At 40.3% G+C, this 21659-nt stretch overlaps 1 long non-coding RNA gene across 1 annotated transcript in view; it reads left to right on the top strand.

Annotated features, from left to right (window-relative positions):
* The first annotated feature begins 569 nt into the window (after positions 1-569).
* LOC140466629 (uncharacterized) overlaps positions 570-21659 on the top strand; it is a 45565-nt gene continuing 24475 nt past the window's right edge. The window contains exons 1-2 of the long non-coding RNA XR_011955237.1: positions 570-711; positions 3045-3231. This is a non-coding gene — a long non-coding RNA (uncharacterized lncRNA). The remainder of the gene's footprint in view (positions 712-3044; positions 3232-21659) is intronic.

The following is a 21659-nucleotide window of genomic DNA, read 5'->3' on the forward strand; positions in this document are numbered from 1 at the left end:
CAGCTGCTAGCCAGTGAGTGATGAGTTATTCTGGGTAAGATGATGCCAGAAGTGGGTGAGAGAGACTCCAATACTGGTAGTGTAGGTAGTCATGAAGTACGTTTGGTAAGTAGGGTACAAGGCCTCATGATGAGAAACCCTCTAAACACATTCAACTCAACACAAACTTGACAAAAAGAAGCCTTCTGATTCAGCTAATGTGCTAATCCCATTTCTGTCATTTATTAGCCTCCTGTTGAATCATGATGAATCTTTGCGCTGGTGTCACAGTGATTATGATGGTGCAATATTGAATGCAGCTGTGAAGTGTATGGTATTCACATGAAAGGGACCCCTACTGAAACCAGTGAGGAGAAAATTTTGTATTGTCTTGCCATACCAATTGAAACACAGTAAACATTTTGTCATCTGGCACCTATGGGACCAGGGGTGTGCTGATTGATCAAATATTCCGGATCATCAAAAGCTCCACATAATCAATGTAAAAGCACGCACACTAAGTACAGTGATAGAAACATAATGCAGAGGGTATACACATCCCTGTTATATTTTATTTACAGCACAAACCACTTCAATAATAAAATAAAACTTACCAGCAGAGAGCCTTCTCACTGACCACTTGGACATCGCCGTATTTGAGGAGAGATTGACTTGGAATTGTTGAGATTTGGTTTGGCCATTCAACTGAACAACAGGTATCTTTACACTGAGGTAAATAATTTTTTAAAAACTGTAATAAATAGACAGAATAATACAACAAACTTCGTAGTATTGAGGTGTATAAGTTTGGCCAGTTTATTGAGTGTGCTGATTCGTAAGGTACTGGTTAAAATAATGTTTGCTTTACTTTAGTTATGTTATATTCCAAGTAGAGTGTGTAAGGAGATTCAGTATCAACATGCAGTCAAGGATCTGTCAAAACCTTCTCGTTTGTAAGAAACGAATTTTCAACACCCTTTTTTTTACTCTTGAAATAATTACATCCTGCACTAGAGTTAGATGTGCAAAGTAAAGGGAAAACACTTCATTCCCAATTAGATTCTGGCAAGCATAAAACAGTTGAACAATAGCGTAATTGCAAGAAATAAGCATGCTTTAAATAGGAAAGCAAACTTTTTTTGGACTGATATTTCTTCATTGGTTGTGTTGAAGAATTTTGTGACCAAACAGGATTCATGGATCTTGTTAAAATCACATCTGAGAAGAGTAAAAGATGACTCGCTGTTGTCCTGTGACATTGTTCAGGGACAATGAAAGCATTTCTCCTTACATAAATGCATCACTCTGCTTATCTCACATTCTTTCTGTCTCGATGTCTCCCTTTGCTTATCATCTACAATCTTAGACTTTTCCACTCCCTCATGCTTTTTTTTTGTCTTCTGCTATTTTCCTCAGTCTTTTGCTCAAAAGTTTTTCTCTCTCTTTCTCTCAGTTTCTGAACAGGACTTACTCTTCACTCGCTACTCCTTTTAATGGAATCCCCATGTTTCTTTCCTCCCTCTTTATAGCTCCTGTAACCAATTTATAAAATTGTTTCTCTTCCTACAATTACACTTTTTATTCCCACACTCTGTTTTCTTGACCTCCATTCCACATCCTGATGAGTTTACTCTTTCTCTTATGCACAATTTACTGTTACCAACTCTATTGCTACTTAAGGATAAGCATTCAATGGTTACCATTCTGAGACAGCCAGAAATATGTTCTCCCACACATCTCCTCCAACTGGCATGGGTCCCAGTGACGCTGCCCAGTGTGGGGCTATCAGCATCCTATCTGTTTAATATCAGAGCTTAGGTTTCTTTCTCTCGGACCTGCAACATTTGCATTTCCCTGATTGCACCATGCCACCTCCTGCAAAGTCACTACCATAATCCTTTGTGATCATTCATCTGGCTTACTATCTCCAATTCAGTTTTGAAGATGGCGAACCAGAAAAGACACAAACATGAGGACAAGTAAGAGCACAGTGGATATTTAATCTCAGAAGATGTGAGAAAATTGGAGGGATATGGTTTATCAGATTTGCTTGTGGTCAAATAGTAAATCCTCTGTTTATGTATTGATAAAGTGCCCATGATAATGTCCATGATGAACTCAAGACTGTTTTTTTTAATTCACTTATTGCATGAGGTAGCATTTATTGCCCATCCCTAATTTCCTAGATGACATTTAAGAGTCGACCACATTGCTGTGGGTCTGGAGTCAGATGTAGGCCAGACCAGGTAAGAACGGCAGTTTCCTTTCCTAAAGGGCAATAGTGAACCATATGGGATTTTCCTCACAATTGACACTGGATTTATGGTCATCATTAGACATCTCATTCCAATTTCTTTTCATTATTGAATTCAAATTCCACCATCTGCTGAACCTGGGTCACTGGAACATGGTCTGGGTCTCTGGATTAACAGCAATAAAAGCACAAGGCCATTGTCTTCCCCCAGTGGGATGTTGTACCATATAAATAGCGCTACTACTGTCAGAATAATAGGTTTGTGCTTGTCAAATTAACAAAATGTATCTGGAAAGCATGACAGGAAGTAAGTGTGACATGTCAAAGAAATATTCACTAACTTCCTGATTTTTAACAGATTATGGATCAATATATTTATACAACAGATAGCAGGATTAAATGAAACGTAACCAGATGTAATAACATTCAGCAAAACATGGAGATAGAAAATTAAATAATGATGAGTGATGTGATGACAATGTTTCTTGCAAGAAAGAATATTATGGAAAGGTTCACATATTTTAATTTTTAATGCAGAAATTGTTAATGCAATTAAAAGGATAACATCAATTTAATCAAATAACTATCAATTTGACACAATTTATGAAGTAACCTACAGTTTGAGGAAAAAAAACACAGATTATTAATACATTCAGTTAAAACATTACATTTGTCACACAAATGTACAACTGATATAGTAATTCACTTAAAATAATCGAGACCTGAAAATATCATATGATATCCTAGAATCAAATGAATTTTGACAAATACATTATTGCCTGATTGACTTACATTGCTCTATTCATTACAGGTATGGTAAGCAGCCTGAACAGTAGGATAGAAGATGGAATTGATACACGCCATTATTAGATGAAAAATGCATTTAGTTAACTTCTGATGCTGAACTCTCTGCGGGGTAACCACGATAAAACCAGACTGACCTTTGTGTGTCATTTGGTTCTGCAAAGCCATTGCCTAATTGTGCAAATGGGATAAAGGTAATGTCCTGGAAAGAGCATTTTACCATGTATTTTAACTTTAGTGTTCTGTTTACACAGCTTTCTGCTTACTTTTTACATATGAAGTTAGTAACTAGGTAAATATTTGGTATGCAACTTTGGCATATATTTTCTAATGTCCCTTCATCAAGAAGCATTAAGCTGAGTATTTTAGTTTAGTTTATTGAGTGGAAAAAATATTGATTGTGTAATAATTCCCTTCACTTACTTCATATGTACTAATGAGATTCCTGTCAGATAGACCTGTAGATTGCAGAAAGAGCACAAGGGCCTTGCTTACACCGCATAAATTGATGTCCTAGTTTAAGACTCCAGTGAGAAAATACAAGAAAGGAAGTTTCATTTTGTGATGTGCTTTAAATCGAATCACAGTACATAAGCAGTTGAGTAAAACAGCTGCATTTCAGATTCTCATGACAAGCTATGTTCATGTAATTTTGTAAGTTGGTTGGATATAGTTGAGAGAAAGAAATAACTCAAAATTAAACAACAGGCTTCAGTTTATATGTAAGTGACAGCTCAAGTTTGACTGTTGGGAATAGTAGGTCTTTCTGGGTGAATGAAGAACGTTTTCCCTCGGGTGGAGGAGTTCAAAACTCGAGGGCATATTTTTAAGGCAAGAGGAGAAAGATTGAAAAGGGATCCACGTGACAACCTTTTCAGAAAAAGGATAGTTTATGCGTGGAATAAACTGCCTGAGGAAGTGGTGGGTTCAGGTACAGTTACAACATTTAAAAAACATTTGGGCAGGTACGTGAATAGGAAAGGTTTGGAAGGATATGGGACAAACGTAAGCAAGTGGGGCTAGTTTAGTTTGGGAAATCTGGTTGGCGTGCACGAGTTGGACCAAAGAGTTTGTTTCCATACTGTATGACTCTGCGACTCTAACATGGTTAAGTTACTTACCCTAAATTGTTATTAATGTAGAGGCCTTCCTTTCCATTGCAAGAAAACAAAATGTTACAAATACTAAAAGAACTTTTTTTGTTGTTTTTTTTAATAAGAGGTTACAAAAAGAGAACATGTATTTTAAAAAAAATTAAGCCAGTCTTCAAAACAAGAAAATATTCACAGATAAAACAAAGATGTTGGCGATCTGAAACAAACAAAAATAGAAATTGCTGGAGAAACTCAGCAGGTCTGGCAGCATCTGTTTGGAGAACACAGAATCTGTCTTGTTAACCTTTCCTGCAGGTTTCTGAGGCAAGGATATCCTTCCTCAAGTAAGGGTCCTAAAACTATAGGCAATAATTTGAATTGTAGTCTCACCAAAGTCAAAGAAAGTTACACTAAGTCTTCCGAATTCTTATACTCAACCATTCTTGAAACAAAAGCTAACATGCTATTTGCCTGTCCAATTGCTGCTGCACCTACGTGATAATTTCCTTACTGCGCTGATCAACTGAGGTGGTGCAGATACTTAACTGGAGTTGGACCTGTTTCCCTTGGTCACAGTGAGGAAGCACTCACAGTGAACACTAAGAACCAACACTGTTTAAAAGATCCACTTTGGTGGTCTGGTGCTGTCAAGACCCCCAAGGCCACCCATTCCCCATGCTTCATCCATGCCTCTCATTCCACCTTGCCAAACTCTTCTGGGGTACTGCGTCCAGTTCTGGTCTCCCTATTATAAGAAGTATATTATTAAGCTGGAGATGGGTTCTTAAGAGATTTACCAGGATGTTGCTAGGAATAGAGGGTTTGCGTTATAAGGAGAGGCTGGATAGGCTGGGACTTTTTTTCACAAGAGAGTAGGAAGTTGAGGGGCGACCTTTTAGAGAATTATAACATCATGAGGGGCATCGATAAGGTGAATGGCAGGTGTTTTTTCCTTCGGGTGGGGAATTTCAAGACAAAAGGACATATTTTTAAGGTGAGGAGAAAGATTTTAAAAAGGCATGAGGGGCAATTTCTTTACACAGTGAGTAGTTTGTGTGCGAAATGAACTTCCAGAGGATGTAGTGGATGTGGGTACATAGAACATAGAACAATACAGCACAGAACAGGCCCTTCGGCCCACGATGTTGTGCCGAACATTTGTCCTAGCTTAAGCACCTATCCATGTACCTATCCAATTACCGCTTAAAGGTCACCAATGATTCTGACTCTGCCACTCCCACAGGCAGCACATTCTATGCCCCCACCACTCTCTGGGTAAAGTACCTACCCCGACATCCCCCCCATACCTTCCACCTTTCACCTTAAATTTATGTCTCCTTGTAACACTCTGTTGTACCCAGGGAAAAAGTTTCTGACTGTCTACTCTATCTATTCCCCTGATCATCTTATAAACCTCTATCAAGTCACTCATCCTTCGCCGTTCCAATGAGAAAAGGCCTAGCACTCTCAACCTATCCTCGTATGACCTATTCTCCATTCCAGGCAACATCCTGGTAAATCTCCTCTGCACCCTCTCCAAAGCTTCCACATCTTTCCTAAAATGAGGCGACCAGAACTGCACACAGTACTCCAAATGTGGCCTTACCAAGATCCTATACAGCTGCAACATCACCTCACGACTCTTGAATTCAATCCCTCTGCTAATGAACACTAATACACCATAGGCCTTCTTACAAGCTCTATCCACCTGAGTGGCAACTTTCAAAGATCTATGAACATAGACCCCAAGATCTCTCTGCTCCTCCATCTTACTAAGAACCCTACCGTTAACCCTGTATTCCACATTCTTATTTGTCCTTCCAAAATGGACAACCTCACACTTGACAGGGTTGAACTCTATCTGCCACTCCTCAGCCCAGCTCTGCATCATACCTAAGTCCCTTTGCAGCTGACAACAGCCCTCCACACTATCCACAACTCCACCAATCTTCGTATCGTCTGCAAATTTACTGACCCACCCTTCGACTCCCTCTTCCAAGTCAATAATTTAAAAAAACAAACAGCAGAGGACCCAGAACTGATCCCTGCGGAACTCCACTTGTAACTGGGCTCCAGGCTGAATATTTACCATCTACCACCACTCTCTGACTTCGACCGGTTAGCCAGTTCTCTATCCAACTGGCCAAGCTTCCCACTATCCCATGCCTCCTGACTTTCCGCATAAGCCTACCATGGGGAACCTTATCAAATGCCTTACTAAAATCAATGTACACTGCATCCACTGCTCTACCCTCATCCACATGCTTGGTCACCTCCTCAAAGAATTCAATAAGACTTGTAAGGCACAAGTCCGTGCTGGTTGCCCCTAATCAAGCAGTGTCTTTCCAGATACTCATAAATCCTATCCCTCAGTACCCTTTCCATTACTTTGCCTACCACCGAAGTAAGACTAACTGGCCTGTAATTCCTGGGATTATCCCTATTCCCTTTTTTGAACAGGGGCACAACATTCGCCACTCTCCATTGCCAACGGTTCTGCAATTTCCTCTCTTGCTTCCCACATAATCCTAGGATATATCCCGTTACGCCCGGGGGACTTGTCTATCCTCAAGTTTTTCAAAATGCCCAACACATCTTCCTTCCTAACAAGTATCTCCTCTAGCTTACCAGTCCATGTCATACTCTCCTCTTCAACAATACGGTCCCTCTCATTTGTAAATACTGAAGAAAAGTACTCATTCAAGACCTCTCCTATCTCTTCTGACTCAATACGCAGACTCCCACTACTGTCCTTGATCGGACCTACCCTCGTTCTCGTCATTCTCATGTTTCTCACATACGCATAAAAGGCCTTGGGGTTATTCTTGATCCTACCTGCCAAAGATTTTTCATGCCCTCTCTTAGCTCTCCTAATCCCTTTCTTCAGCTCCCTCCTGGCTATCCTGTATCCCTCCAACGCTCTACGCTCTGTCTGAACTTTGTTTCCTCAACCTTATGTAAGCCTCCTTCTTCCTCCTTACAAGACATTCAACCTCTCTCGTCAACCTAGGTTCCCTCACACGACCATCTCTTTCCTGCCTGACAGGTACATACATATCAAGGACACGTCGTATCTGTTCCTTGAAAAAGTTCCATATTTCAACGACATCCTTCCCTGACAGCCTATGCTCCCAATTTATGCTCCTCAGATCCTGTCTTGCAGCATCGTATTTACCCTTCCCCCAATTGTAAAACCTGCCCTGTTGCACGCACCTATCTCTCTCCATAACCAAAGTGAAAGTCACAGAATTGTGGTCACCATCACCAAGATACAGTTACATTGTTTTTAAGATGTTTGGATAAGTACATTATTAAGAAATATTTGGAGCGATACATACCAAGCATGGGTAGGTGGGTAGGTGGGACGAATTTAGCTTGGGATTATGGTTAGCATGGTTGGACCGAAGGATCTATTTCTATGCCGTATGGCTCTATGACTCTATAATCTATGTCGCTCCACTGTTCATAGCCTCTATGTAAACACAAGACCCTCTATTTATCTCCCACAGCCCCTTAAACTCCCCACCAACTTCTTGTGCAAAGACACCCAAATTCCTCCATATTCCAACATTTCCCTAGTCTCTTTTTCAAAAGATACCTGTCTTTTGATTCTTCCTATCAAGATGCATAATCCCACATTTCCTGACCAATGCTGCCACTTCATGGAAAATCGGAACCTATCTTGACTGTTCGAACTTGCAATTTTAAACTTGATTGATTTAGAATTCATTCCATTGCCAGAAGGTGCCATTTATTTTTCAGGAGATGTCTCACTGCTTGAGTATATCTCAATAGTTCAGATGACTACATTCAGTATCTGTCAGGAGTCGGATATATCCACGCTACATATTGTTCCAGTATTACGTTTTCAACATTATCAGTGGAATTAGGAGACAGCATTTTTTTAAAAATGTAGCAGATCATTTGTCAGTCTTTAAATACATAGAAATAGTCTTTCTTTAGCTGAAGTTGTGCAATCCATTCAAATAATTCAGCATAGTCACCATCTGGCAAGTTGCGGTCTCGGTTACATGTGATTCCAGACCCACAGCAATGTGGTTGACCTTTAACTACCCTCTAGGTTAGGAAATAAATGGTGGCCTAGCTGGCGATACCCTCATCCCACAAATGAATAAATTTAAAAAATTTCCATGTAATTTTCTTGATTTGGTGCAATGTCCAATCCCTTCAGGACCTGGGTTACATACTTGCATTATTTAATACAACCAAAGGTTCCAAATGCAATATTTTGTTCCCAATAATAAGTGATTTTTCAAATGTTTCTTTTTTTATCTTCAATTCTATTCATGATTAATATATCTCTTTTCATTATTTCTGTCTGTTTGTGACACTGTGCCAGGCAATGACTATCTCCAACAACGGAGAATCCATTTACCACCCTTTGATATTTAATGTTATTACTCTCACTGAATCCCCTGCTATCTACATCCTGGGAGTTATCATTAACCAGACGTTGAACAACACCAGTCATATAAATACAGTAGCTGCAAAATCAGGGGCTTAGAATTCAGTGGTAAGTGTCTCACTTCCTGATTCCTCAAAGCTTGTCCAGTGTCTACAAGGAGCAAGTCCTCAGTGTAATAGAAATTGCCCCTCTCCCACCATTTGCCTGGATGAGGAAACTCCAATAATGCTCAAGATGCTTAACGCAATGCAGGACAAAGCAGCCCACTTGATTGGCAGCCCCTCCATCACCTGCAGCATTCATTCTTTTCACTACTGACACACATGGTAGCAGTGGGCATCATTGACAAGGTGCATTGCAGACAGCACCTTCCAAACAGATGATCTAGAAAGACCAAAGGCAGCACATATGTTGAAATCACCACCAGCTACATACCATCCTGCCCTGGGACTATCTCACCATTCCTTCACTGCCACTCAGTCAAAATCTTTGAACGCAATAGTTTAGGAATGCAACTCACCCCACCTTCACAAGGGCAGTTAAGAATGGGTGATAAGTGCTTGCTTACCCAGTGATGCCCAGATCCCATGAACGAGCAATAATAAAATCAATGTCTTTCTAACCACAGAAATCTTTAGTTCTACTGAAAACAGTTTTTAAAAAAATAATTCATTCACAGGATGTGGATGTCACTGGCTAAGCCAGCATTTATTGGGCTTACATAATACCAAGAGGATAGTTAAAAATCAAACACATTGCTGTGGCCCTGGAGTCACAGCCAGACTGGATAAGGATGGTAGATTTCCTTCCCTAAAGAAAATTAGTGAACTAGATATGATTTTTTCCCCCAACTATAGTTGTATTGTCATTATTAAACTCTTAGTTCCAAATTTATTTAATATTGAATTCAAAGTCCACCCTCTGCCGTGGCAGGATTCCCATCCAGGTCCCTGGAATATTACCAGGGTCTGTGGATTAGTAGTCGAGTGCCAATACCACTAGGCCATTGCCTCCCATCCAGCACTGCATGTTGGGTAGTTCACTGACACCCTGAATCAATGTGCTGAGAGGCAGAATTAGCACTCAGCAATTGCCCAATGATTCTTTTGCTTGTGTGGCTGAGGCCTGAGTTTGTGACCGTTAAGAGAGAGCTTAGGATGGAACTCTTGGGATACAGATGGGCTGGACATCAACATGACAGGAGAAACCGTAAGTGAGCATGGAACCAGAAAGGACTGAGTCAGGGAGGAGGATGTGGCAGTCAACTGTATCAGAAGCTGAGATTAGATGACAAACCACGGTTGCAGTAATCAATAATACAGTTGGAGAGTATGATCAAGGTGGCTGTGGTGATCTGGATTGGTTTTTAAAATGCTGTTTATGGTTCCATTGTAATCTGTTTTTTTTCTGAATATTTTCTGCTAACACTGAATTACTGTGACTGTTCTAGCAGAGAGAGAAAAAAAAATTCTGGCAAGGCCACAGACACAATAAAGCGCCCACATGAAAACAACGAGAATACCATTCCACCACTGAATGTAGGAGGTAAGTTCCCACCAAGATAGATAGGGCCTGAGACCATTCAGTAAATGAATAAGACTTCAATTTCCAAAGAACAGTGCTGAGAATGTGGTGATATCACCAGAAGCATCATTGTGTTTGCGGCTCTTTGATCTCTTCACATCTGAATAAAATTCAGATCCAACATTCAAAAACTCACTATGAATTCATGCAACCACATAGCGATCAACCCACACATTATTAATTGAATGCCATTAACCTGCAGGAAAATGGAACAAATTCAATTCTAGGATATGTATAAAAGTGAGGATGTTAGCATCAGAGATATACATTTGGGAATAAAAAGGATTAAAAAGCAATTCATAATTACTTTATTTTTTAAATCAAGAAGAAAACATTTGAGAAATTCTGGATTTTTCATGAATCTGATAAAAGTAAGGAGCATTTTTAGTTTTGATAAAAACAAATAATTAAAGAGATTTTTCTGTAATCTTCAGTCTTTCTGCTAGTTCAAAAACACAACACAGAATAAGTGCTAATTGGGGAGAGACAAACATGTTAACATGGATAAAAATTTAGTTGGCCAACAGGAAGCAGAGGGTAGGGGTAAATTGACCATTTTCTGGTTTGTAAACTGTCACTAGTGGAGTACCATATAAATCATGGCTGGGATCTTAATTATTTACTTGACTTCAGTGAAGGGCCAGATGTTGAGTTGCTAAATTTGCTGATGCCACGAAGATAGATAGGAAATTAAGTTGTCAAAGAGACATAAAGATTCTACAAAGAGATTTAGGGAGGTTCAATAAGTAGACAAAAATTTGGCAGATGGAATATAATGCTGGAAAGTGTGAACTTCTCTATTTGCACTCATCTGTACTTGTGATGCCAAGGCATACAAGGCCATGTGCCAAGTGCTGGAAAATGGGATTAGAATAGTTAGATGTTTGTTTTTAGCCAGTGTGGACTTCAGAGGCCTAAGGGCTAGTATTGCGGGATCTAGGTTTCCTGGATGTGAATCGCTAGATTTATATAGGTGCAGAAAGTGACTGAGAAGTAGATTAAATATTGTTGTTTATTGCAAGGGGAATGGAATATAAAAAGGGGGACATTTTACATGACCTCACTGAGACCATATCTACAGTATGATGTACAGTTTTGCTCTCCTTAGAGTAATAGAGTCATAGAGATGTACAGCATAGAAACAGACCCTTTGATCTAACCCGTCCATGCCAACCAGCTATCCTAACCTAAACTAGTCCCACCTGCCAGCACCCGGCCCATATCCATCCAAACCCTTCCTATTCATATACCCATCCAAATGTTGCAATTGTACCAGCCTCCACCACTTCCTCTACTTAAGAAAGAACATAATTGCATTAGAAGCCCTTCTGAGAAGGCTCATTTGTCTAATTCCTGGGATAGAGGGATTTATTTTATAAAGGTTTGAACAGATTTGAAGTAGGTCCATTGGACTGTAGAAGAATGAGAAATGATCTCATTGAAATATATGAGGTTCTGTGTGAATCTTGGATTTGGAGAGAGGGTTTTCTCCTGTGGGTTAACTGGTCAAGTTTAAATATTAGGGGACAACGATATAAGAATGAGATTAGGAGAAGTTTTTTTTCTCTCAGAGGATTGTCAGTCTGTGGAAATCTCTTCCTAAGAGAATAGTAGAAGAAGAGTCATTGAACATAATCAAAGCTGAGTTAGATAGATTTTGACTGAAAAGGGGGTGAAGACTTATGGGGTTAGGTAGGAAAATTGACTTCGACAATCAGATAAAACAGGTAAAGCACATAATAATACTGTAAGCATGACGTACATGTGCCATTCTTTCTTCATGTTTGTCCTTGGAGGACTGAGTGACTATGTGCTGATTTGTGTCAGCCTGAGTGTGTTTTCAGTATAAATGTGCAGTGTACTCATTGCATGGGTTTTTACTGGCTGTTATTGAAAACAATATGTCTTATAAATCAGAGATAATGCACTGTGGAGAGTTTCACAATAGATATTGTGACCAGGGACTTCTGATGAAAATGGGTCTTTTGAATTAATTTTTAACTTTTAAATATGTGAGTACAAAGTGATGAATCTTTCTTACAGCATTGGAATGTGAGTGCCGGCCAAATGAGACGCAATCAAAGATTTAGACAGATTGTTGATCGGTTCTTTGTCAGATTGCAAGATTCTGTAGTTTTATTTTACATTATGAAGAGTCATTTTGGCTTTGCTTTCGGAGCTCTGTTCACTATGTCACCAGCTATTGCCCTGAAGAGTAATTGCCAGTGCTTCTGATGCTACAGCTGAGTGAACTCCAGATGCAGTCACAAGCCACAGCTTGGAAATCTCTCAATCCTGATTAACCATCGTTAATAAAGCAAACACAATTGCGTAACTAGAGTCTTCCTGTCTCTTTCAGCTACAACATGACCTAGTTACATCCTCCTGTAATCATGCACTCTGATGCGTATCATAGCTGCCTCTGGCTATCTCTCACTGCTACTTGTTTACACATGTGGTCTTATAACTAAGATAGAGGGTTAGAAATGCATTGTAAATTGCACAACAATTAACTCATGGGGATATGTGAACACAATGGCTAGATACAGCGAGGATTAGGTTTGTGAGAGTTTTATGAATGGTCTTTTTTTTCAGAAGATTTCCCATTTCCTGTTTTAGTTGATGTTGGTTTTCGAACAGGACTGGAGACAGCAGTAAATGATTCTCTGCTTATGGCTAATGCTGAGGCTGTTTATGAAGAAAAGAGAACATGTGAACAACAGAAATTGAATGAACCAGTTAAGACTAGCTGGACAAAAAGCTTGACCCCTACAGTTCAAGTTTAAATATGAGGGGCATCTAATTTAAGCATGAGATTAGGTGGTTTTTTTTTTAACATGGATAGCTTTTGGATAGCATCCTCCCAGAATGCAAACTTTGCTGGGAGGAAATAAAGAGGGATAGACCTTCAGCTAATTTAAGTCAATAAACTTCCCCAAAGAAAGAAAAACAAATTATTTTCAGCTACATGGTGATTTTTCTTATCTCATAATGTTCCAAAGCGCTTTATAGCCAACGATATTCATTTGAAGGAAGTCACCCATGGGGTCGTATGGTTGGTTTGCAATGTTAAGTAACACGAACAACAGCATGGGTTCTATTCCTGCATTGGCTGAGGTTATTACGAAGGGCTCTCCTTTTCAACCTCTCCCTTCACCTAAGGTATGGCAATCCTCTAGTTAAACCATCACCAGGCATCTCTCAAGTTGTGAGAGAGTAGCCCTGTGTCTGGTAGGATCATGGTGACTTTACCTTTTAAATTTTAGTGACTATTGTAATGTAGCAAGTATGGCAGTCAATTTATAAGCAGCAAGTTCCCAGGCACAGGTAAGTGATGTTTTCATTCATTTTAATAGTCTTATTTCAGCTTGAAACGTTTAAATATTGAAAAGACTGCAGAAAGCTGTGTGTGTGTGTGGAACTTTGCTGCACTATTTAAAAAGTTAGTTCTGCCTCTGTATTCTGTATAATGTGCATCACATTAAGATAAACACAGTTAAGCAAGTTACTAGGTTTTGTATGTGTCTGATGTCAGGTTATATCATCATTCACTCCTGGCTGGGAGGAATCTGTATGCAAAAGACTGACATGTAAAAAGCAATAAACTAAGGAGAGGGAAAAGACAAATTCTAATTCTTAAGTTGTCACCATCTGAGAAATTAAGGTAATTCCCTGGGATGGTCATGGTCCTTTAAAACAGGCAAACTATATTCAGCAGCCTCATTGTAGCTGCGAGGGTAAATTCAGCATGAAGTTTAAATTTTAAGCCTCTGTACACATGTTTTGTTTATATTTTGCAGGTCTCTTTATAGAATAGCAAAGTAAACTGTACTCTGAAAATTCTGTACAGTATAATTTGTACTCTGAAAATTCTGCAGCTGATAGTTAGATTTAGATAGGGTCCAGGTGAAGGTGAGAGATAGTGGAGGAGTTTGGCAAGGTACAGTGGCGCCAAGTGGTCTTGTGTACTCACAAGTGCACTCATTCTCTAATTATCTGAAAGCTTCTCCTGTAACCTTCAAGGAGTGCCTACCAGTGGGGTAGGCAGCATCCAGGCTCGGTCTGGGTCTCGCTCTCTCCATCCGCTTCTCTTTGTTCTTCCGTTTCTCGTTCTTCTCCTTTTTAACTTTTGTTTTGACTTTCCTTGTTGGAGAGAGTGGGCAGTGACAGCTTTGGAGTGTTTCAGCAGCTGAGGGCCCAGAGTGGGACAGTCAGCAGATCCTAGGTGGAGTGAGACGACCAGCCATCGGTGGCTCCAGACTGGAGTGGAGTGGCTGCCTAGTGGGCCTGGAGTGTGGTGGCCGTCGGTCATCAGACTGAGGCCTGGTGCGATCAACCTGTGGTCAGCCGCTTGTGAGCCTGGTTGGGGTCAGCCCAACATGTGGGAGAGTGAGACCATGTGTTGAAAACCCCCAGCGTGGAGCGACTGCAGGCTGTAGAAGGACCACAATGTTTATCTGTTAATTTTATTTCTTTATTTTCCTAATTGAGGCTGTGAAAAACTGTAATGTGGAACTTTTAGTTTTTCTCGTTATTTCTCTATTTTTGTACCTAACCTATTTTAGTACTAAAATTTGTAACTGGGTACTTTGTACCTAAGATGTGGCACAGTGGGCACGGTGGCTCAGTGGTTAGCACTGCTGCCTCACAGCGCCAGGGACCCAGGTTTGATTCCTGTCTCTGTGCGGAGTTTGCACATTCTCCCTGTGTCTGTGTGTGTTTTCTCCAGGTGCTCCGGTTTTCTCCCATAGTTCAAAGATGTGCGGGTCAGGTGAATTGGCCGTGGGAAATTGCCCATAGTGTTCAGGGATGTGTAGGTTAGGTGCATTAGTCAGATGGAAATGGGTCTGGGTGGGTTACTCTTCAGAGGGTCAGTGTGGACTTGTTGAGCCAAATGGCCTGTTTCTACACTGTAGGAAATCTAATGTAACTAGGTTCTTTGTACCACATGTGGTGACAATGCACGCATTTTACTGTACTTTTTAGATTAGATTACTTACAGTGTGGAAACAGGTCCTTCAGCCCAACAAGTCCACACCGACCCGCCGAAGCGCAACCCACCTATACCCCTACATTTACCCCTTCACCTAACACTAAGGGCAGTTTAGCATGGCCAATTCACCTGACCTGCACATCTTTGGACTGTGGGAGGAAACCAGAGCACCCAGAGGAAACTCACACAGACACAGGGAGAACGTGCAAACTCCACACAATCAGTCGCCTGAGGCGGGAATTGAACCTGGGTCTCTGGCGCTGTGAGGCAGCAGTGCTAACCACCGTGCCACCCACATGAGTACACATGACAATAAACCTAATGCTAATTCTATTAAAACTTGCTGTTGACAGGCCAAGGAGCAATAGTGATGGTTCCAGCATTGGAGGCGGTTAAAAGGTTGAGTGAGGAAAGCTGGGCTTGTTCTCCTTGGAGCAAAGGAGATTCAGAGAAGATTTTATAGAAGTTATAGATTACAGCAGAATTTAAAAAATAGTCAAGCAAACTGTCTTTCTATTAGCTGTAAGATTGGGGAAATTAGAATAAAGAATTTGGGTAGAAGACATCAGGGAGAATATGAGGACAGTCAGTGGCAATGACCTGGAACTCATTGCCACAGGAGGGTGGAGCAAGCAAATTATTTCAAAAGGAAATTGAGTGTGTACCTGAGGGAAATAAATTTGCGAGGTTTTGTGACCAACTAGGACTTGTCAGACTCTCTAAATTGCTATGCAGAGAGCCAACATGATGGCCCAATAGGTCTCCTTTGTGCCATCAATGAGTCATCAAAGACTTTAAACTGGCAGCACTGTACCCTTGGTCCTTGGGACTTGAGTGCAGCAACTGCCTCAGAAGTCAAGACTTTCCCCACCAGCGTGAGGGCAGAGAATGTCTCTTCTTCTTTCCAACTCATAGAATTGTAAAAAATGGAAATCTGCTGTCTTACATTCATTGGTCCACTGTCTTTCCCAAATCAAATTCTGGACTCTCCTCACCTTATCTAAATTTTGTACAAACACTGGTTCAGCATCAACTACAGTATCACACCCAGGTTTAGGAAGGAAGTGTGTGAATGCTTCAGAAAGAATTCAGGATATTCCCAGTGTCATAGACTCATAGAGTCCCACAGCACAAAGAAGGACCTTTCAGCCCAATCTGATCCATGCCAACCAAAATGTCCACCAATGCTAACCCCATTTCCCTGTACTTGGCCCATATCCTTCTAAATCTTTCCTAGCCATGCCTTTGTCCAAATGCCTCTTAAATGGTGTTAATGAACCCGCCTCAACCACTTCCATTGGCAGCTCATTCTATTTGTGTCCCACCCTCTGTGTAAAAGAAGTTGCCTCTCAGGCTCCCTTTTACTCTTTCCCCTCTAACCTTAAACTGATATCCTCTTAAACTGATTCCCCAATCCTGCAAAAACGACTGAGTGAATTCACCCTATCCATGCCTCTCATGATGTTATATACTTGTATAAGATCCCCCCCTCAGTCTACTATGCTCTAAAGAAAAAAGTCCCTGCTCGTCCAACCTCTCACTCTAACTCAGATCATTGAGTTCTGACAATATCCTTGTAAATTGCTTCTGCACTCTTTTCAGTTTAATAACATCCTTTCTATAACAAGGTGACAAAACTTGAACACAATACTCCAAATGCAGCCTCATCAATGTCCTGTACAACAGCAATATAACTTCCCAACTTCTATACTCAGTGCCCTGACTGATGAAGGCCAGTGTGCCAAAAGCCTTTTTCACTGCCCTGTCTACCTGTGACTCTACTTTCAGAGAATCATGTACCTGAACTCCAAGATCCCTCTGTTACACTACATTCCTTAAGGCCCTACCATTCACCATGAAACTCCTACCTTGATTTGACTTTCCAAAATGCAATACCTCACATTTATCTATATTAAACTCCATTTGCTATTTCTTGGCCCACTTCCCCAGCTGGTCAAAGTCCTGCTGCAATATCTGATAACCTTCCTCACTGTCCATGATACTGCCTATTTTAGTGTCATGTGCAAACTTATTGACCATGCTTTGCACATTCAAAATCATTTAAATAGATAACAAACAGCAATGGGCCCAGCACCAGCTCCTAAGGCACTCTATTAGTAATAGGCCTCCAGTCTGACAAATATCCTTCCACTATTCCCCTCTGCTTCCTACCATCAGGCCAGTTTTGTATCCAATTTGCTAGGTCCCCTGGATTCCATGCAATCTAACCTTCCAGACTAGCTTACCATGTGGAACATTATCAAAGGCTTTTCTGAAATCTATATAGACTACATCTACCCTACTGCCCTCATCAACTTTCCTGGTCACTTCATCAAAGAACTCTCACATATTTGTGAGACATGATTTCCCATGCTGAAAATGTGTTGCTGGAAAAGCACAGCAGGTCAGGCAGCATCCAAGGAACAGGAGAATCGACGTTTCGGACATCAGCCCTTCTTCAGGAATCCCATGCACAAAGCCATGCTGACTATTCCTAATCTAACCCTGTCTTTCCAAATGCATGTATATCTCATCCCTAAGAATCTTCTCAAGTAATTTACTACCACAGATGTTCGGCTTACTGATCTATAGTTCCCAGGTTTTTCTTTACAGCCCTTCTTTAATAAGGGCACAACATTCACTACCCTCCAGTCTTCAAGGGACCTCACCCTTGGCTAACAGTGATGCAAAAGTATCAGCCAGAGCCCTTGCAATTTCTTCTCTAGCCTCTTACAGCGTTCTGATTAGGACTAGGAGATTTATCCACCTTCATGGATTCTAATAAGTTCAACACCTCATTTAATGTGACATGGACTGACCCAAGTTCCCAAGTCTTCTTCAGAAAAAGAAGAACTCAGCCTCATTGGAAGATCGGAGAAGTAGTGACTTTTTGTGAGAGAGAGGAGGAATTTGTATTTTTAATCAAAGGAGTTTGGACCAAGTACAAAGAGGAAAATTATTCTTGTTGGGTGAACAATTAAGAAAGAGAGTGCATAGAAGTGGCAAAAGAAGCACATGGCAGCATAAGGAAAACATTTTCACACAGCGAGTTTTCAGGATCTGAGATGCAATGCCTGAGAGTACAGTGGAGGCTAGTTCAATTGAAGTATTTGAAAGTGAATTTGATTCTGACTTAAAAAAACAAGTATGCACAGGGATAGAGATGGAGAAGAATGATTAAATGGCAGTGAATGGTTATGTGCTAATCATGAAATGGTTACGTACTGTAACCGTTCTGTGATTCTACTCCAGCTACAATGCACCTTCCCTTTTTACGCTCTCAGGTATTCAGTTAATGTGTGGAGCCATCACAAATCATCTAATTGCCTGGCTAGCTCAATGGTGGCATCCTATCTTCAATAAATCTGACAGGCATGGGCTAATTGTGCGTGGTGATCTTCATGTCCACTTTTGGGGCTGTGAAATTTAGCCCTTAAACTGGCACTTAGAAGTTTGACAGCTCAGAAAATAATCTCTGTAATCGACAATGGTTAGTACTGGTCTAGGAGTGAAATGTATTGTGACAGCTTTGGATTCACATGACATATTTGTCAACTGCAGTCACTGATGCAGTTTTTAATCAAAGAATGTTGTCTTCTCCCAGAAAGCGAATTATCTTGACAGTCATGACTTTTCATAAAGCAAAGAGCAAACACTTATCATTTCACTGGGAGCTTTCTCAGGATGTCCTCGTCTAGACCTTTAGCCCTAAAACCTTTGGCTGTCATGTATTGCTACTTTCTTTATTGAATTAAATGAAGCTGCCACTCATCTACAATAGCTCATTGATGTTATATAAATTGTAAAAGAACATGCAGTGCAGAAAGCTTGTGAAAATTACAGAAGCATCAGTTCTATCAAAGGTGAAACTGCCTTTTATTTCAAATGTAACATGCAAAAAAAATCAGTAGTTGAAATATTTACGAAAAGGAGATATTGAATATATTATATGGGCACGATTGCTTTATTGCAGGGAAATCTCTGGTAATAATGAAGCCAAGGAATTGATGCATTTGCACGTGCTCCTTTAAGCCTAAAATGTTTTAGTGTGGATGAGAATAGCCAGCTTCCTGGCTAGCAAAGCCGAATTTCTTGAACAAAATGAATTTTATTCCATTATTGCAACCACTTAGAAATTCAAGAATAGGATAAACATTGGAACAGAGACTGACAGGAGCACACTAGTCTCAGGTCAATTCCCTATTTGCTCCTTCTATACTCTTTGACCAAGTCCTCATCACATTATCAGTGGTGTTACTTAGTGGTGGCTCACAGCGCTAGGGACCTGTTTTTGATTTCAGCCTCAGGTGATTGTCTGTATGGAGTTTGCACGTTCTCCCTGTGGGTATCCTCTGGGTGCTCCAGTTTTCCCCCCACAGTTCGAAGATGTGCAGGTTAGGTGGATTAGCCATGGGGAAAGCAGGATTACAGGGATAGGATATGCTGTTCAGAGGGTTAGTGTAGACTTGATGGGCTGAATGGCCTGTCTCCACACTGTAGGGATTTTATTATTTGTATTACCCTCAATTAAGTATTAATCCTTTCAGAATAAATATACAATATATCCTCCCAACTCATTTTACCCTTTATTGCTGTTATATATTTTTCTATTTTAAATTGCTACTATCCATCTTGCCCACCCCCTGAAGTCTTTGATATTACAAATTCTGATATTCTGGAGGTTTCTCTATTCTCTTTGAAAGATGGGAGGTGCAATAGGCCATTCAGCCCATTGAGCCTGTTCAGGTGAATGCAGGCACAGTTGCAATGTTTAAAAGACACTTAGATAAGTACATGAATGAGAAAAGTTTGGAGGGATATGGTCCTGGAGCAGGCAGGTGGGATTAGTTTAGTTTGGAATTATGTTAGGGATGGACTGGTTCGACCAAAGGGTCTATTTCTGTGCTGTGTGACTCTATGAATCCATGAGCCAGTTTTTTCATGCCTGATAAGGAAACAAATTTTTAAAAAAATATAAACAATTGAATCTTTGTTTGTCTTTGAGGTCCAAATTAAAATGAAGTAGTCTGATTTTAATAATGAAATGCAAGTACATTTTCAATATTGTCAGCTTTGATTTCTTAAATAAAAGGGATACTGTCCATGCGGAGATAAGTAATGTTTCATATGTGATTCATTCTATAGTGGAATAGCCATTTTCTGTCTGCTGAATGAACTTGTTGATAGCTGAATTGCAGTGGATGACAGATTTATGGAAACCTTTTTTTTAATTTTGTAGAACTTTATTTAAACTGTTCCAATGATCCCAATTTCCTGGATTATGCCTGGGGACGGTAGAAAATGCACGGACCTCAAAATGAGAGTGAGTGAAAGCTGGGAGGTTAATTCACTGGCAGATGGTTGAAATGTTTGTTGTTTGTCACTGAATTGGTTTCTTTCCCAGTTTAGAATTCAGACTGGCTATTGGTTCCAAATTTCTATTGATGCCAAGATTTGCATGAATCTCAAAAACAAACAGCAACATTCTGCGCACACACTTCACATCCTCATCGCTAATGCATTATTTAAGGAGGAAGGACATTTAGCTCAGGGAGAAAGGAAGTGGTAACAGCAATCCTTTTTTCATGCAGAAAAAAAGCATAAACTGTACTTTTTGTACAAAAAAAAATTCCTTTTCCTTATACACATGTTGGAATATATAATTTGCCAGCTGATTGAGACCTGTTCCCACCCATCCTATTTTGTGTACATTGAGCTTTTCCACACAATAATTCACTTATACTATCTTCATCTGATATAGCATTGCCTTTTGGGATATTGCCATGTAGAAGTGTTGCGACATTGCATCATATTTGTGGATTAATGTTAGCTGGGTGGCTGGTTTATGATGCAGAGTGCCATCTATAGTGTGGTTTCAATCCCTACCCTAGCTATTTTCATCACTTACTCCACTGAAGTGTGGTGACCCTCAAATCACCATGAGTTGTCTCTTTCTGTAATGAGAAAGCAGTCTTTGGTCTTTTGGGGCTTCACTTTTCATTGACTAATTTCTAGACCCAATTTATACCGTTCATTAGGTTTTGCTGACAAGATTGCTAACCCTCTCTTTTCGATACCAGGAGAACGTTCCACGTCACAAGTTTCTGCTTCTGAAATAGAACAGGCTTCTGGGGAGTTTATGCCAAACTTTGCCAGATGACTGGCAACAGCAAAGTCTCTGGCTTTTAGACTCAATCATTTTGTTACTTGCTGATAACTTTGGCTCAGACTGCGAACACATCAAAATGTTATTCAGTCTGAAAATACAAGTGGAGTTGGGAAAACACTTGGCAGTAAATTGATGACTTCGTTCCAAGTGACATTAGGTGGCCTCAGGTGGTGTTATTTTCTGACTGGAGGGAATTGTATGTTGTTTTCTCAAGGATTAGGGCTGGGTCATGTCTGATAGGGTTTCAAATCCTGGACTTGTATGTGCGGCACTCAATTTCATAATTTGCAGACCAAAGAAAGAGGCTTGGAAATATATTAAACAGCGGTGAGTTTGGTACTTTATGAGACAGACTG

Source organism: Chiloscyllium punctatum, chromosome 44 (assembly GCF_047496795.1).
Source record: "Chiloscyllium punctatum isolate Juve2018m chromosome 44, sChiPun1.3, whole genome shotgun sequence".
Lineage (NCBI taxonomy): Eukaryota > Metazoa > Chordata > Chondrichthyes > Orectolobiformes > Hemiscylliidae > Chiloscyllium > Chiloscyllium punctatum.